This window comes from Erinaceus europaeus, chromosome 2 (genome assembly GCF_950295315.1).
Source record: "Erinaceus europaeus chromosome 2, mEriEur2.1, whole genome shotgun sequence".
In the NCBI taxonomy this organism is placed as follows: Eukaryota; Metazoa; Chordata; class Mammalia; order Eulipotyphla; family Erinaceidae; genus Erinaceus; species Erinaceus europaeus.
The window spans coordinates 121,948,682-121,967,864 of NC_080163.1; the positions used below are offsets into that span (position 1 = coordinate 121,948,682).

The 19,183-nt window shown below is 46.5% G+C and overlaps 1 protein-coding gene across 1 annotated transcript in view; it reads left to right on the top strand.

Annotated features, from left to right (window-relative positions):
- COTL1 (coactosin like F-actin binding protein 1) overlaps nt 1-19,183 on the top strand; it is a 66,471-nt gene that overhangs the window by 18,859 nt on the left and 28,429 nt on the right. The window lies entirely within an intron of this gene.

Here is a 19,183-nt window from a genome sequence, read left to right on the forward strand (position 1 = left end):
AGGAGCAGTGGATTTGTAGTGCAGGAACTGAACCCTATCAGTAACTCTGGAGGGGGAAAAATTGCCAAAGAGAGAAAAATGGCCTGTCCCAGGGTAGTGGAACCCTGTTTTTTGAAAAGGAATTTTAGGCTTACAAAAAACTGAGCCTAAAATACAGAGAGATTCTGTATACCCTGTGTTCCCACAAGCACAGACTCCCCTGCTGTGACATCCTGTTCTGGAGTGGGACACTGGTGACAGACAGTTAACTTCAGAGACACATTGCCAGCCCCTGGGGCCCACAGTCTGCCTGAAGGGTCACTCCTGGTGGGCCCCATCCATGGGCAGGACAATGGTATATTGACATGTGTGACCTGGGCAGTGTCACCAAGGTCATTTTCATTGCCTGTGACCCTCCACTTCTGAGTATCTTTGTACATTCTATAGGCCGAGGCTTTTGTGGGGGTGGGGTGGGGTTTGCAGTCTAGCCCCACAGTGACCAAGCAGGAAGAGAGGCTTTGACAAGGGATGAAGCATACTGAGCTCAGGCAGAAGCTGGCTCTTCCTTCCATGGTTTCTCTAAGAACACAGGCAACATCTGTAGCAATGAGTCCCACTGTGAGAGCACCCATTGTGTGCAAGGCTAGTTTTCCTCACATGGGGTCTTGGGTTCAGATTTTGTAGGCAAGCCCTCACACTATACTTCTCACTCTGCTACTTCCTGGCTGTGCAAACTTAAGCTCAATTAAAATGGGGTGTCAGGTATGTGGAGTTGGGAAATATGTGCCAACCAACCCTTGGGCTTCTGTCAGGTGGTGGTGCTAGTGTGGTACTTCCAAAATCGTGACTGGTTTATAAAGAATGGGTAGCTTCATTGCAAGGACCCCTGTTTCCTCAGTGGCACTGTGCATTGGCACTGTGGTGGGTGGTCCTTGAAAGAGGGAGAAAAAAAAGGTCTGTCCCAGGGTAGTGGAGCCCTCTATTTCCTTCTGCTGCCTCCCTGGGGCCTTGTGCCTTCTGCTCTGGTTCCTGAGCAGCTTTCCCCTACCATTTAAATAGACTTTTTTTTTGACAAGCAATTTTTAGGCTCACAGAAAACTGAGCCGAAAGTACAGAAAGATCCTGTACACCCCGTGTTCCCACAGGCACAGACTCCCCTGCTGTGACACACTGCTCCCTTAAGCTCTCTGGGCTAGAGTTTCTCCATCTGCAAAATGGGCTTCAGTATCTGCAGGGGAAATAGCTCAGTTGGCAAGAGTGTCAGGCTTGCATTCCTGAGAGTCCATTTGTACCAGAGTGGTACTCTCTTTTGTTTCTCTCTTTTATTTCTCCCTTAAAAATTTTTTTTTGAATAGAGACAGAGAGAAATTATAAAGGGAGGGGGATATAGTGATGGAGAGAGACAAAGAGACACATGCAGACCTGCTTCACTACTCATGAAGCTTTCCCCCTGCAGGTGGGGACCAGGGGCTTGAACCCAGATCCTTGTGTACTGTAATGTGTGTGTTTAACCAGGTGCGCCACTGCCTGCCCCCTGTTTCTCCCTTTCTTTATGAAACTTTCTCTCTCTCTCCCTCTCTCCCTCCCTTCCTTCCCTCCTTCCTTTCCTCCTTCCCTTTCCTCTCAATGAGCATGAAGTCTAGTACACACACACACACACACACACACACACATATATACAATGTTTTGTTATGTGTGCAATCTGGGTTTGAGCCCAGCCCCCATCAAACTGAAGGAAGCTTTGGTGCAGTTGGTCTCTTTTTTTCCTCTCTGCCCCTTTATCTTTCTCTCTGACAAGCTCATCCCAGAGCAATGAAGTCCAGATGATAACAAAATAAAATAGAGTAGACTGGAATAAAACAAAATGAAAATTAACCTGAACTGGAATTGGTGTATTGCACCAAATTAAAAGATTCTGGGGTGGGTGGGGTGGGGGGAAGAGTACAGGTCCTGCAAAAGGATGACAGAGGACCTAGTGGGGGTTGTAGTGTTATGTGGAAAACTGAGGAATATTATGCATGTACAAACTATTGTATTTACTGTAAACTGTAAAGCATTAATGTCCCAATAAAGAAATTAAAAAAATGTCATCTGTGATTTCTGGATATTTTGGATGTCATGATAGTGAATGAGGTGGCCTGACCCCTTGCCGACTAGAGCTCAGAGCTGAGTCAGAGAAACCAGAGAATTAAAGAGGGGATTTGTGTGGCAACGAGGCCTGCAGGGTGATATGGGGTGCAGGGTACTGAGATCTGGGAAAGAGAGAACACTTGTGGGAGAAGCATCATTCATGAGACTTGAGGGTCAAATGGAGGAACTGAGCAGATAAATGGGAGAGTGTGGAAGGTAATTGGCAGGGAATGGCGGGGATGAAGCCCAGAGCTCAGAGGACCTCCTAAGCCTTGGGAAATCTAGGTGACTTTAGCGGTAAGAGGAGAGACTGGCCACACCAGCTAACTCCTTCTCCCCTCCAGTTTTTTTTTTTTTTTAATGTGGTGCCAGGGAAATTAATCCATGGTTAATGTATCATTCCTGAGTAGTTTCCATAGCCCAGTCTGTCCCTCTCTCCCTCCCTTCCTTCTTTAGAAAGAGGAGAGAGACCAGAGCACTTCCCTACCATCCTTGGAGCTTCCCTAGTGTTGTCCATGGTGTTCCCATATAGTGCCAGGAATCTCACCCAAGATCTCAAGCGTAGTCAGGTGTGTACTCCATGGAGTGAACTGTCCCCCAGCCCCTGAAATTCCCCTGCAATGAGGGCTCAGACATACAGTAAGAGGCAGCCTTTGCCTCTTTGATCTGTGGGACAGCTATTGGGATGCTCTGCTTTGAGGTCTTTTTCCTGCCTTATTGAAATGGAAAACCTGTGATTCAGATGCTCTGTCCTTCCCAGGCTCAAACTCTGAGCTTGTTGCTTTTGCCTGAAAGAGGATGTCCATTCAGGGTCATCTGATCTGACCTGAAAGTAGTTTTCTTCCCACTTTTGGCTATAATTCTACCCCGCCTATATAATGGAGTATATTGTTCATGGTTTGCAAGTAAAGGAAGCGGCTGCCTGGGGCCTGGCTATGGGCCCTTCCAGGTCATGCTGGGGCTTCTGGGGAGGGTTTGGAGCTGCCCCACACTGGAGGTCACAGCCCTTTGGGTCCCTGCCTGACAAAAGGAGGCCTGTGTTCACGCCTGTCACTCCCGCAGCTCTGAGCTGGGAGGTCATTCACTCTGCTTTTGACATGGCAAAGCTATTGCTGCATGTCTGATTCTGGGAAAGAGATTTACTCTCTTCCTCAGTTTTTTTTTTTTTAATAAAGATTTATTGATGAGAGAGAGGGAGAGAGAATGGGAGCTTGCACACACTCAGATGCTGAAGGGTTAGTGAAGTAGTTCACTTGGATAGTTGCTGCTTTACCATATATAACTAGGTTTGAGCATTGCCCCCACCATACTGAAGGAAATTTTAGAGCTGTGGTCTCTTTCACTCTCTCTGCCTCTACCTACAAAGGAAAGGAAGAAAGGAAGGGTGACATTGGAATACTAGTCTGGCTATTTCAATGCTGGGGATTGAATTTGGGACCTCTTGTTTCCAAATTGGGCACTCTACCTACTGTGCCACCTCCCAGGCTCCTCTTTGGGTGCTTTTATTTATTTTTATTTCATTAGTGATTTAATAACAATAAAAAAAAACCTGTGGGATACAATTCCCACTACCAGGATTCTATATAACCCCCCCCCCCCCCACACACACACACACACACACACTGGATGCGTCCTATTTCTTATCCCCTCTGGGAGTATGGACCAAAGATCTTTATGGGGTGCATAAGGTTGGAGGTCTGGCTTCTGTAATTGCTTCTCCACTGGATATGGGCATTGGCAGGATGATCCATACCCCCAGCCTGTTTCTTTCCTTTTTTTTTTTTTTTTTTACCAGAGCACCCATCAGCTCTGGCCTATGATAGTACAGGGGAATTAAACCTGAGACTTCAGAGCCTCAGGCATGAGATTCTCTTTGCATAGCCATTATGCTATCTACCTCTGCCCTTCCTGTTTCTATCTTTCCTTTCTTCTTCTAGCGTTTGCCCTTCTTCCGTAGCCAGTCAACAGCGTCAGGTTGAAAGCTGTCAGGAGCTGCTTGTTGCTGGCTTTGAAAGTGACTGGGATCCATGTGGATTCAGTCAGCTAGGAAGGATCATCAGTTTCCCCAATGAATGGGTACTCACGGGATGCACCACGAAAAGGTCGATCCAATGCATCCCTAGTGGGGTTGGGCTCTGGGGAGGTGGGGTTCCAGGACACACTGGTGAGGTCATCTGCCTAGGGAAGTCAGGTTGGCATCATGGTAGCATCTGCAACTTGGAGGCTAAAAAGCATTCAGATATATAACTGAAAAATTGTTTAATAATCAGGAACATAAAGGTAAAAATAGAGCAGATGAGATTTAGGGTTTTCATGTTGTAAGAGGCTAGGAATTCTGTTTTAGGTATTTTCCAAGGGGCCCATGACTTCACTGATTTTTCCTTGGTCCCAATAGCTAACATGCAGGTGGGCTAAAAGTATTGTCTGGGAAGATGTTGTCAGAGTTGGGAATATGACTAGAAAGCTGGATCAGGGCAGAGTAGCTCCCAAATATGGGAAAGTATATAAACACTATTAACTATAAACCCCATCCATCTGACCTAGGGTCCATGTCTATTCATATTAAGCACAGGAGCCTGTGTAAACTCTGCATCCCTGTCAGTCAGAATGCACATTTCATGGTCACAGCTAGTAACATTCTAGGCTGCACTCATTTCAGGACCTGTCTTCCTTGAGTGGCAGAGTATGTTGACCCAGCCTCCCTTCAGAGAGTGGGGCAGTCCCTACCATTGTTGTTCTTCATTGAGGGCAAGATCTTGTAGAGGCCCACATGAGGGCTTATGAAGTTGTTCCTGATGGAAATGACCAGTGATGGTGGAGAGAGGGATCTATTAGAGGTCTAGGCCCATTGTATCTATGTGGGAATCCCAGGACTCCCTGACTAGGGTTCTGGGTGCTTTTTAGCTACTTGTTTACTCAATAGTTATCATTTGAGTACCTACTGTGTGGATTCTGGAGAAGTAAGTGATCTAATTTCAGAATTTAAATTCTAGAGGATGGGAGAATAATAGACAAGTCCGAAGATCAGTTTATTGCAGAATGAGAGAAGTGCTGTAAAGATAAAGCCATGTGGGGAGTCGGGCAGTGGCGCAGCAGATTAAGTGCAGATGGCGCAAAGCGCAAGGACTGGCATAAGGATCCCAGTTCGAGCCTCTGTCTTCCCACTTGCAGGGATGTCACTTCACAAGTGGTGAAGTAGCTCTTCAGGTGTCTGTCTTTCTTCCCCTCCTCTCTCCATTTCTCTCTGTCCTAGCCAACAACGACAATATCAATAACAACAATAATTACAACAAAAACCAACAAGAGCAACAAAAGGGTATATATATATATTATATTATATATACCTTTATATATATATTATATATATATATATATATATATATACATATATATATTTTAAAAACCGATAAAGCCATGTGGATTACTTTGGCATATGCAATGCCAGGGATTGAACCTGGTTCGTTCAGTTTGCAGTTCAGGCACTTTCTCTGTTTCACTGCTTCCTGGGCTGAGATAACTCAGTTGTTGAAGTGGAAAGAAGAGGTGAGCAGGGTCTAGTCAATGAGAAGGGAGGCAGCACTGGGTTGGGGGGGGGGGTGCTGGGCTTTGTAGGGAGGGGCACCCAGTACCCAATAAGCAGGGGAGAGTTTGTGGGGAAGGAAGGACCCAGACATGGGACCATCCTTGATAGAGTGAGGACTTTGGGTTTTCCTTGGTCAGCATGCCTTTTATTCTTTTTTTTTTTTTCCCCTCAGTGACCTTTTAGAAGTTCTCCTTGGTTCTTTTTGTGGTTAATTCCCAGGTCAGGATTTTTCATTTCTCTTTTTTTTCCCCTTCATGTCAGAACTGCCTTTCCCCTCAGTGACTCTCCAGTCTCCAAGGCCCCAGATGCCCCAGCTCTTTCCCCTGTCCCCAGCACGCTCCTATGTAGACAATCTTCTAAGTTCTCTATTCCCCTATTTACTCCTCAATAATTATAATTATCCTCATAATTGCATTTATGTGTAGTGTAGTGTATGCTGGGGCTGCTGAGGTTTCATGCCTGTAAGATTCCACCCCTCCCAGAGGACTTTTTATCTTAAGACAGAGACTAGGAGAAAGAGAGATAGCACAACACCAGTTGTGCATGGTGCTCCTATTTGGCGACAGGGCCTTGAACCTGAGTCCTCCCGCATGGCAAAGCATGCTCTTTCGCTGGTGAGCTACCTACCTTTTGTGACCAGTTAAGTGCTTATTACTACTTGGTCTGTGCATTCCCAGTTCAGAGGCCTTACACTCAGAACCAGCTCTGAGGGGATGTACTTCTGTCCCCTCTGTCCAAGGAACTGAGGCAGTGCTGCTGAGTCTTCAGGGCTCTGTCAGAAATGAGCACAGCTTGCAGAGGTGTCATCTTAGCTACTCTTGTGGGTTCACAGTGAATCAATTCAAGAGTAAAATGAGTAAGCCGCCAGGGTGTGGCTGAGTGGAGGGCAGGGGATGTTAAACCATCATGGGGATGATAAACAAAACTTCCTGTGAGACTGAGACTGTCTGCTCACCACCACGGGGCACTCTGAAGTAGGGCCCCACCTCTAGAGCAAAGGAGAAACCAGAATGGTGGTGTCTGGGGCCTTGATCCCACGTTGAGCAGGGGCTCTTGGGAAGTGAGTGTTAGTTTGCTTGGCTCCTTAGGTCCTGAGCTTAGTGATGAGCATAAAGGGGAAGGAGGATAATGGCAGTGGAGGAGCACTGCTCATCAGTTTGGAGTTTCCAGCTGCTTTACACCTCCCTGTGCAAATCTGACGTTTCCTTTCCTTTCCCTTCCTTTCCTTTCCTTTCCTTTCCTTTCCTTTCCTTTCCTTTCCTTTCCTTTCCTTTCCTTTCCTTTCCTTCCCTTCCCTTCCCTTCCCTTCCCTTCCCTTCCCTTCCCTTCCCTTCCCTTCCCTTCCCTTCCCTTCCCTTTCTTTTCTCTTCTCTTTTTTAAAAAAACTTTTTATTATCTATTTACTTACTGGAAAGAGACAGCCAGGAATTGAGAGGATGGGGGGATATAGAGAAGGAGAGAGACAGAGATACCTGCAGCCCTGCTTCACCACTCATGAAGCTTCCCCCCTGTAGATGGGGACCAGGGGCTTGAACCTGTGTCTTTGTGCATTTTAACCAAGTGTGCCACCACCAGACTTTCTTTAAGGGTAAAGTGTCCACACTGGTTGCTGTATGTCTGTCTTTCACCTTCTCTGCTCTCTGTTCATTCCTACTCTCTGGGGCTAGAAGCCACGTCTTTGGGTCCAGGGGAGGGTGGACTTATAAAGTGGCCTCTCATTGGATCAGCTGCAGCTGAGAATTAGGAACTAAAATTCTGTTATTTATTTATCTTGAATATTTATTTATGTGATAGGACAAAGAGAAAGTGAGAAGAGGAAGGGGAGACAGAGAGGGAGAGAGCAAAAGAGTTACCTGCAGCCCTGAGTCACCTCTTGTGAAGCAACCCCCCTCCCCGTAGGTAGGGGCTGGGGGGACTGAACCTGGATCCTTGCACGTTGTAACGTGTGCACTCAACCAGGTGTGCAACCACTCAGCCTCTATTTATTTTATTAGTATTTACTTTTTCCCAGGACACTTCTCAGCTCTGGCTTATGGTGGTGCTGGGGATTTAACCTTGAGACCTTGGGACCTTCGGCTTGAATGTGCTTTGCATAGAGCTAAGTTTCTGAGCTGCTACAGAAGATGGGAGAAAGGTTCTTCATTTCCTTGGGAGATACTGATTGAATCCAAACAGTATGTTGCTTTCCCTATGCAGCTCCTAGGAGCAAAATCAGGGCCTCACTCATGTGTGATAATGCTGAGTAGCCTTCACAGTCCAGTTTTTTTTTTTTTTTAACCAGAGCACTGCTCAGCTCTGGCTTATGGTAGTGTGGGGGCTTGAACCTGGGACTTGAGATCCTTAGGCATGAAAGTCTCTTAGTATAACCATTATGCTATACCCCCACTCTTTTTGTTTGTTTTAAATGTTTATTTATTTATTCCCTTTTGTTGCCCTTGTTTTTTTAATTTTTTTAAATATTTATTTATTCCCTTTTGTTGCCCTTGTTTTATTGTTGTCGTCCTCGTTGGATAGGACAGAGAGAAATGGAGAGAGGAGGGGAAGACAGAGAGGGGGAGATAAAGACAGACACCTGCAGACCTGCTTCACTGCTTGTGAAGCGACTCTCCTTGCAGGTGGGGAGCCCGCAGGTGGGGAGCCTGGGCTCAAACCCGGATCCTTATGCGGGTCCTTATGCTTCGCGCCACATGCGCTTAACATGTTGTGCTACCTCCTGACTCCCTGTTTTATTTTATTTTATTTTATTTTATTTTATTTTATTTTATTTTATTTTATTTATTTTCCCTGTTGTTGCCCTTGTTGTCTTTTTATTGTTGTTGTAGTTAGCTATTATTGTTATTGATGTCGTTGTTGTTAGGACAGAGAGAAATGGAGAGAGGGGGAGAGAAAGACAGACACCCACAGACCTGCTTCGCCTGTGAAGTGACTCCCCTGCAGGTGGGGAGCCGGGGGCTTGAACGGGGATCCTTACGCCGGTCCTGGTGCTTTGCGCCACCTGCGCTTAACCTGCTGCGCTACTGCCTGACTCTCTCCCTGTTTGTTTTTTTAAGAACAAGGAGGAGACACTATTAATACCACCCTTGGAATTCTCTAGGTGCTATTCATGGTGTTCCCATGTAGTGCCAGAGCTTGAACCCAGGACCTCATGCTTGCTAAGATGTGCACTCTGTGCATTGAGCCATCTCCTGGCTTCAGTGTGTCAGGCTTCTTCTGAATGTTAGAGGGAAAATGACTCCTTTCTTCAGTTGGTAGGGATGGACTCTCTGGGAGCTATGGAAAAGTCACTCTAGCCTTTACACTCTGATTTAACACACAGTGATATTAAGTGATCAGGCAGCCTGCACATCAGAAATACAGGAGACTGGTGGAGGAAGGCATCTGGAACTGGCCCAGAGAAGCCACTGTTCTTGTGGTTGGGGTTCTGTCCTTCAGAACCTGCACTCCCCTGACTCTTAGCCTGTGAGCTGGGTGAACTAATAACTCTAGGCCATCCTTCAAGATCCAAATCAAGCATCACCTCCTCTGGGAAGCCCACTCTGACTGCTACCCTCAGGCAGAGTTAATTTCCTTCTTTGAGGTTCCTGTAAGCCCTGTGATAACTCTGTGAAAACTGGGTGCTGTGGTGCTCCCTACCTTGTGTCTATGCACTTTTTTTTTTAAATTTCTTTATTGGGGGATTAATGTTTTACAGTCAACAGTAAATACAATAGTTTGTACATGCATAACATTTCTCAGTTTCTACCACATAACAATACAGCCCCCACTTGGTCCTCTGCCACCCTGTTCCAGGACCTGAACTCTCCTCTGCACGCTTAATTGGCTCTGCTAGACTGGGTATTATTTATTTATTTATTTATTTATTTATTTATTTATTCTTTTTTTTTTTAATTAACAAAACCATAGGGTAGGAGGGGTACAACTCCACACAATTCCCACCGCCCAATCTCCATATCCCACCCCCTCCCCCGATAGCTTTCCCATTCTCTATCCCTCTGGGAGCATGGACCCAGGGTCATTGAGGGTTGCAGAAGGTAGAAGGTCTAGCTTCTGTAATTGCTTCCTCGCTGAACATGGGCATTGACTGGTCGGTCCATACTCTAGACTGGGTATTTATAAAGGCAGGGCTTGTGTGTCTTACTCAGCAAAGTCCCTAGATTGAAGATTATTAGTGTTTGTCATATGACTAAATGACCGCAATGGGAGAAATGACAAAACAGTAGAAAGCAGATACAGGAATGCAGAGCAGAGAGCCCCAGGGAGTTCTGGTGTTCACTCCCTGGAGTGTCTCCTTGTAGATGCTGACATAATATTTTCAGGCCTCTAGGAACTGGTTTCTGCCATTGCTCTCTAAGCTCGAAGGTGGGTAGAGCACACTTCCTTTTAAGGAAGTAAAAGCACTCATTTCTTTTTAAAGTTCTGGTGCTTTGCCATTGGGGGAAAGCCTTTAGCTGTCCTGGTAATTTGAGTATTCAGATCAGCTGGTCCCCGGAGGGTTCTCCTTTTCCTCTGGCTATCTGCCACTCCATTTTCTTTCCTGTCAGACTTGGAAAGCTAGATCATTCCACATTGAAGGGATATTCACCAGGAAGAAATGGGAATCCTTGGAGAAAAAAGTGCTGCAGCTGTTCAATACGGGGACAAAGTATTCACGTGCATTAATAGTGCAATCTCCAGGGTAGAGACTAAGGACACACACCTATGCCACAGAGTGTTGCTCACATGACAAAGAGAATCTTCATCCTCGGTGGGATAATTCAGCAAGTAAACAGGAGGTTTATTCCTGGGGTAATGAGTTTTCTTTATCTTTTATAATTAAAAAATATTTGTTGAATTTATTTATTGGATAGAGACAGAAATCTAGGAGGAAAGGGGCAACACAGAGGGAGAGGAAAGGAGAGTTACCAGCAGCACTGCTTTTGAAGCTTCCCCTCTGCAGATGGGGACCTGAGGGCTTGAACCTGAGTACTTGTGCATGTGCACTGTACCAGTGTACCACCTCCCACCCCTGTTTGCCTCCCCCTATCTTCCATACTTTTTTTTTACATTTATTCCCTTTTGTTGCCCTTGTTGTTTTATTGTTGTAGTTATTATTGTTGTTGTCGTCGTTGTTGGATAGGACAGAGAGAAATGGAGAGAGGAGGGGAAGACAGAGAGGAGGAGAGAAAGATAGACACCTGCAGACCTGCTTCACCGCCTGTGAAGCGACTCCCCTGCAGGTGGGGAGCCGGGGTTCGAACCGGGATTCTTATGCCGGTCCTTGTGCTTTGCGCCACCTGCGCTTAGCCCGCTGCACTACAGCCCGACTCCCCCTTCCATACTTTTTAATATTGCCTAATTTTTTTTTTCTAATAGGACAAAAAGACTTTTTGTTTCTTTGTTTCACCAGCTGGGGGAAAATGATGAAAGCCACTTTGGAAAAGAGCAAGTGAGCTGTAATGACAGCAAACCCTTCCTAGGGTGAATCCCAGTTTCCTTCAGCCTTAAGCTTCTTCCCCCTTCTCTGGGTCACCTAGCAAGTTCTCCATGTCCTTGAGAGGACATTTTCTGCTTCTCAGATCCTGGACCTGTTACTGCCTGGGTCCCTGTTAGTTAGCAGCCTGCTGGGAGGGCTATGTTGCTATGGTTACCACCCAGCTTCCTTGCTGGAGGAGGGGGGAGCAGGCAGCTCAGCCTTTTGGTGTGGGGGTTGTTTCCTTCCTCTCAGAGCCCAGTTGGTGTAACTTCTTTGGCTGTCTATATAAGGTAAGGGCAGTGGTAGAAAGGGCTCTCACCCTGTCACCCTCTGGGGCAATTTCCGCCCTGGCTTCTCTGTTGTCTTGCTCTGAAGTTCAGTGTCAGATGACAGTGATGAAAATGATGAGTTCTCCTTTCTCTCTCTGAATGGCAGATGCTCTCTGGGTGTCCACTTGGTGCTCAGAACTGGGTGGAAAGGAAAGTAATGAAAAAATTCTATGGGACATGTGCCTTCAAGTTTGCAGGGGTCACTTAGGGGTGAGTCCCTTACTTAGACTCCTTTGGATTTGAATTCATCTGCACTAGTGTGGGTTTTGTATGTCATGAAGAAAATCACTTCAAACATTTGCGAAAGTGAGAATGCTGCCCTCCGTGTGGCCCTTTCTAGCTTCTCCTCTACCTCTCCACTCCTGCCTCATATCTGTCAGTCCTTCCACAGCCATGGCTGATTCTGAGGGCTTGTGGAAGGCTCCAAAGCTCAGGGCCTCCTGGGCAGAGGGCAGAGGTCAGAGGTCATAACCTGCATGAATCTTGTATGGGGGTCATCTGGTGGGAATGGTCAGGCCCTGCTTTGCAAACTCTCACATTTGGGTGATGTGGTGTGGGGGTTCTCCAGAGCTTGGTAGGGTTTGCATGCTGTTTGTAGTGTTTGGGAAAAATATTACAACAGCCCCCTGTGTCTTAGGAGGCTGTTGGTGGTATTGGTTTCTGAGAAGTAGTTCCAGGCAGTAGCCCCCCCTTTTTTTTTCCAATCCAGGCTGTCTTCAGGACCTCCTGTGGTCCTCTGGACATTCACCTACTGTTTCCTCCCACACTCTCTTGCTATTACTATGTGGCTATTACTTGGCCCTGCTTTGCTTCCTGTCTGCCTGCCTTTGCTCTCTTCCCACCCCTCACCCTCTTTCTGGCCCTAGATGGAGGTGAGAGATGGCAGTGGGAAATGCAGGAAAGAAGTGACAAGAGGGGAGTCTGTAGGGCTGTAGCGCAGCGGGTTAAGCGCAGGTGGTGCAAAGCACAAGGACCGGCATAAGGATCCCGGTTGGAACCCCAGCTCCCCACCTGCAGGGGAGTCCCTTCACAGGCAGTGAAGCAGGTCTGCAGGTGTCTATCTTTCTCTCCTCCTCTCTGTCTTCCCCTCCTCTCTCCATTTCTCTCTGTCCTATCCAACAACGACAACAACAATAACTACAACAATAAAACAACAAGGGCAACAAAAGGGAATAAATAAATATTAAAAAAAAAAGAAGTGACAAGAGGAGAATGGGAAGTGCAGTGGGGGTTCTGCAGAGGGATCATGCAAAGCAGGGATGGCCCTTCAGCAGAGCACTTAGCCCCTGAGTGATAGATAACCAAAGGCTAGTAGGTTTTATGCTTCTTGGTCCATTAAGGGGTGGACAGGGAATCCCAAGGGCTCTGCCATGTCATTGATGGGCTTCTCCCCTGAGCTGGTGGTGCTACTGGGTGTGACTGGATGGCACATCTCTTTGTTCCTGGGAATGTGGTTTATTGTCAAAGGGACAAGCTAGAGATAACAGAAAACTCCTGGTTCTCTAGGATGGTGGTTCAGTAGATCTTTTTCTACTTTATTTATTTATTTATTTTTATTTCTTTATTGGGGATTAATGTTTTGAGGTCGGCAGTAAATACAATAGTTTGTACATGCATAACATTTCTCAGTTTCCACCACATAACAGTACAACCCCCATTAGGTCCTCTGCCCTCATTTTCCAGGACCTGAACTCTTTTCCCCCCTCCACCCCAGAGTCTTTTACTTTGGTGCAATACACCACCTTTTTCTACTTTTAAAAAGGAGTAATTTAACTTAATTTGATTTATTTTTAATGAGTGAGGTGGGGGGAGGGGAGAGGTAGACTAGAACACCACTTAGCTCTGGCATACGGCAGTGCCAGAGATCGAACCTGGGGCCTCTAGCCTGCAAGTCCTGTGCTAACACTGTGCTACCACACTGTCCGTAGCTCTTTCCCAAAACCCTACTCTTCTCTTCCTTGGACTTTGAGTTGGGCAGAGGAGGATTTGAGGTGGGAAAGAGTGTGGAGGTCTTCCTTGATGAGATGCTGAGAAACCACACTCAGATGCTTCTAAATGACAAGACTGAGATGGCAGGGCACACAGGAAGTGTCTTTACAGAATCACTTCCTGAAAGTAAAGGGGGTGCAGGTGGGAGGAGGGGGGCAGCATTTCTGCCTGTGATTTTTGCCTCACTCTTTCCCTGCCCAGGTTGAGTGAGTTCTCTGAACTGAAAACCCTAGAGCTTCCTCCTCTCTCCATTTCCTCTAGATCACTGATTTTTGAGTTCCAGACATTTGAAACTACTTGGGGGCATTAAAACTCAGTTTCTGAGTTCCACTCCCCAGGTTTCTGAATCCTCATCTTCCTTCTTTCCTTCCTTCCTTCCTTCCTTCCTCCCTTCCTCCCTTCCGTCACTTCTTCCTCCCTTCCAATATTTATTTATTTATTTGGGGGACAGGGAAGAACCAGATCATCACTGCCACATGCAGTGCCTGGTCTCAAACTTGTGACCTCATGGTTGAAAGTCCAACACTTTACCCACTGTGCCACCTCCCAGGTTCCCTGAATCCACGTGTCTATATATATATATATATATATATATATAAAATTTATTCCCTTTTGTTACCCTTATTGTTTTATTGTTGTAGTTATTACTGTTGTTATTGATGTCATCGTTGTTGGATAGGACAGAGAGAAATGGAGAGAGGAGGGGAAGACAGAGAGGGGGAGAGAAAGACAAGACACCTGCAGACCTGCTTCATCGCTTGTGAAGCAACTCCGCTGCAGGTGGGGAGCCAGAGGCTTGAACCGGGATCCTTATGCCTGTCCTTGCACTTTTCTCCATGTGAGCTTAACCTGCTGCGCTGCCGCCCAACTCCTGAATCCACATGTCTTAAGGATTTAGAGCCATGTTCACTCTGCTGGTCCGAGGATCACACTTTGGGAACTGTTGCTTAGGACTGCTCCAAGGCTCATCAGGCAGGAAAAGTCTGATCCTTCCTTCTCACTCTTGGAGCCTCAGTTTCTCCATCTGTCAGCTGGGACAGTGAGCAGTGCTGACTTATTGGGGGAGTGTGTATGAAGAAATGCTTTGGTGTGTGTGTGTGTGCGTGTGTGCACAAACACTTATATGATGAGTTTGGCTATGCCTTTGTGGCTCTGCCTACACCTAGGGGTGAGATTAGTAGGAGACAAGTGATGGAGGATGCACACAATGTCAGAGGAGGGAAGTCTGCCCAGCCAGAGGCTAAGAACTACAATTTCTTCCAACACTGACCAGGTTGAGGTCAAAAGGGACTCCACACCTCCTTTAGGGAAGTGGGAGAGAGAAGCTCCAGCAACGCTGCTCACACAGACAGGTTTTTCATCTCTGCCTCAGTTGACATATCTGTATTGTGTCAAGTCTTGAGCCACAAACATTTGTAAGCATGATGTGACTGGAGTTTTCATAAATGTCAGCGGTCTTGTTGGCCAAACCATTGTTAGATAAGCACCAGACAGCCCTGCAGCCATGATAATTTACATGACATCAGTCTGTGATTCTGGAAGGTCCACAAAGATCAGGTGCTCCAAGTCCTTGGGCATGGGGGTGGGTGTGTGGTATACTTACTGCACACATCTGTTCTTTTTTAAATTTAAATTTTATTAGTGATTTAATAATGGTCGACAAGATTGTGGGAGAAGGGGTACAATTCCTACCTCCCCACATCTGTCTTATGCTGGCCCTGGGTTGGCACCTAGGATGCATCTTTTTTTTTTTTTTTGCCACCAGGGTATTGCTGGGGCTCAGTGCCTGCATAACTGTTCCTGGTGACTTTTTTTTTTTGGGGGGGTAGAACAGAGAGAAATTGAGAAGCAGGGAAGATAGATACCTGCAGACCCGTTTCACTGCTTGTGAAGTGACCCCTCCCCTGCAGGTGGGGAGCTGGGGGCTTGAGTCTGGATTCTTGTGTGACCTTTTTTTGGATATAGTGAGAGGCAGACAGTTGTAGCATTGATCCACCACTTGTCAAGCTTCCTCTAACCAAATGGGGACTGGAGGCTCTAACTGAGACCCTTGCACATGGTAACATGTGTGCTTTACCAGGTGTGTCACTGCCTGACTCCTGGGATATATGGCTTATTTGGGGAAAAGCCTGTAGTATTTTGAGCCAAAATGGGAAGAGGGAAGAAAAGCCAGTGTGTTTAAGAGAGAAAATCTGAAAGGTCTGAAAGGGGGGTGGTGGCACACCCGGTTGAGCACATATGATACAGTGCTCAAGGACCTAGGTACAAGCCCCGGTCCCCACCTGCAGGGGGAAAGCTTTGTGAGTGGTGAAGCAGGGCTGCAGGTGTCTCTCTCCTTTTCTATTTTTCCCTTCTCTTCTTGATTTCTAGCTGTCTCTATCCAATAAATAAATAAAGGTAGTGCAAAAAAAAAAAGAGTCTGAGGGAAGGGCTGGGGTGCACAGAGACACTGGCCTGATCATCATGGGAGGCTGACTGGAAGGAGAGGAGTGGCTGGGCCAGCTGATGGCTTGGCACTAGGCTAAACAGATAGTGGAGGTCTCCCCAAAACACATGGGCCCAGAGCCACACTGGCAAAGTCCCCACATGTAGGCTTTGGCTGAGGGGTAGGGTGGCCTGGATCCAGAAGCAGTCATGGGAACCCAAACTTCCAGGCTGACCAGTGGGAAGGTGGGGAAAGAGGGTGGTTGCCTTGGGAACAGACTGCCCATGTAGTTTGCCTGTGCAGCCTTGGCATTAAGGAGTTGGGAGGTGGATGCAGGAGGAAGACTGTGGCTTCATTAAGCGCTTGGGTGCTGCTCCTCCTCCTCCACTCACACCCCTGTAGACAGCACTTCAGCTTCCCAGACACCACCACAGAGGCCAGGAAGTGCTGGGGACAGACAGGCACCCCCTACTCTGTCTGTATGGCTTTCCCTTCCTCAGTAGAGCCAGCCTCGCTTCTGGGCTCAGTGCCCACCTGGCAACTTCAGGGGAGCAGGTCTCCCCCCACTGCCTCCTTGTGAGGCTGGGTAGGCCTCAGTGTTTGCAAGCATTATTGGAGGGAGGTAAAGGGAGAACAAAGTCATATTGTCTTAGAGACATCCTTTATGTCCATCCATGGATGTATGGATGAACAGAATGCATCCTGTCTCTAGGAAAGAAGATTATTCAGCCATGATGTACTGATCCTCACAGGTGGACGAACACTGGAACATGCTGAGGGAGAAACAGGGCACTAAGGACCACATACTGTATGATTCCATCTGTGTGAAGCATCCAAAGCCAGCAGTTAGAGACAGGAAAAAGATTAATGGTCCCTAGGAATGGAGCGGGGAAGTCACTGGGGAGGGGAAGTCACTGCTTAGGGGATGGGGTTTCCTTTTAGGTTTACCTGGGAGGTGGCACAGTGGGTAGAGTGCCGAACTTTGTGCATGAGATCCTGTGTTAGATTTATGGTATCATTTGCATCAGAATGATGCACTAGTACCCCCTCCTGCCCCAAATTAATAGAACCAGAATAAGGATGGTTGAGTAATATAGTGAATGTACTGAAAGTTCCCAAAATGTCCTCTCTACCCAGAAACCACCCTCATCTACAGATGGGACTACAGAGATATAGAGATATAGGTGTTTGGGAATGAAGTCAGACTCTTGGAAAAGTAAGAGGTGGGACAATCACCTCCATGTGGTCTCCTATCCCCAGAACTTATCTTTTCTCTCTTTTCTTTTGCAGATTTGTTGTTGTTGTTGTTATTGTTATTATTGTTATTATTACCACCTGAGCACTGATGAGTCCTGGCTTATAGTGGTGTTGGGGATTGAACCTGGGACCTCAGAGCCACAGGCATGAATGTCTTTCTACATAACCAGTATGCTATCTCCCTGGCCCCTTGAACTCTTCCTTTACTCCCCATAGCCCGCACAGTCAGGGAGAGCAAGGAGATCTTATTAGTTACAGTGAGCATATGACATATTTAGGGACTAGACTGAGTTAGGATAAGAAAGCACAGAATTTTGGTGGAAAGTACAAAGGAAGTTTCTGTTAAATTGGGACAAAAACTCTGTCTAGAAACTCATTCTCAATGGGGATACTTCTGGGGCTAGGAGATAGCTTAGCAGGTAGAGAGTATGGATCTTATTTTGTGAAGCTCTGGGCTCAAGCCCCAGCACCACATAGAAGCACCATGGAGGGCATTGGGGAAGCTCCATGAATAGTTCTGGCATGCTCCCACACAGTCTCTCTCTGTACATAGAATGAAAAGCTGCCCTGGGGAGAATGCTTGGTGGCATTGTACATGCAAGAGGTTCTTAGTTTATTCCAGGGGTGGGGAAACTTGTTTCCATTTGAACATTTCAGGCATCATTTGAGGACCATACAAAACTATCAATCTGAAAATTAGCACTTAAGGGTGGGGATAGATAACATAATGGTTATGTAAACAGACTCTCATGCTTGAGGCTCCTAAGTTCCAGGTTCAATCACCTGCACCACCATAAACCAGAGCTGATAAATAAATAAATAAAATAATGAGCACTTAAAGTTGCTGTGAAGGGTTGGGGAGATAGCATAATGGTTATGTAAAAGACTGTCATTTCTGAGACTCTGAGATCCCAGGTTCAGTCCCCAGCCCCATCATAAGCCAGAGCTGAGCAGTGCTCTGGAGTCTCTCTTTCTCTCTTTCTTTGTCTCTGTAGGGAGAGATACAGTTTTTTCTGTATCGCTCTCACATTAAAATAAATTAAATATTTAAAAAAAAAAGTTGCCTTGGCAGGGCCAGGCTAAAGCTGGATGTTCCTCACCCCTGGTTTATTCTCTGGCACTACATTAAGAAATGAGTGATTCTGTTTCCCAGGGGACATGGGGCAAAATGGGGAGACATTTTTGGCTCTTGTTTTTCCTTGGGGGGTCATCATACCCACACAGAAAGGATGGAGGCTGGTAGTGTTGCTTAACTTCCTACAGGATGACCTTCCCCCACCCCACAAGCGTTGTCGAGCCCAAAATACTGGAGAAAGAAGTCGTGGTCTGTCCTAGTGGGGCAAACATACACACATCTGTAAAAATGTGAAGGTATCATATATTTCGTAAGACACATTTGTGGAAGCCAAGGGTGAGAGCAGCATAGTGGATAGGAATTGATTGTTAAGGGACAGGGATGAAATCGGGCAGTAATGAATCAAAATGTAAATGTAGCTCAATGGAGCAAGTGGGCCCCCTGAGCCCTTGGAGTGAGAGGAACTAGCACAGCAGGCCCACTGGAAAAAGATGCAGACCTCGTTATTGGCCTCATTGCCCAGCCGCCAGCTAGAAGCTGAGAGCTGTGTCCCAGGCTGAAGGAGGGATGCTTTCTTTATTTCTTTCTGATCTACCTGTCTCTTCTCCAACTGACTCCCATCTCAACTAACTTCTTGATTGGGTCTTCCTGATCAGAAGTAAGTGTACTTCGACTATTATAAGGATTTATTTTATTTATTTCACAAGAAAATCATGTGGAAAGAGAGGGTCGCATACTCAAAACCTTATATAACTCTTATACTATTTCCCTTGCACAGGACCTTATACTTGTTAAGTCCAGAATTTTGGAACTGCACCACCTCCAGGGAAGCCCAACTTCTATTATTTCCAAATCCAGAGCTTAACCTTTCAAGATTTTTTGGGGGGATGAAGGATTTAACAGGGTTCCATACTAACACAATTCCACAACTCCCAGTGGACTTAGTTTTCCCCCCTAGATAAAA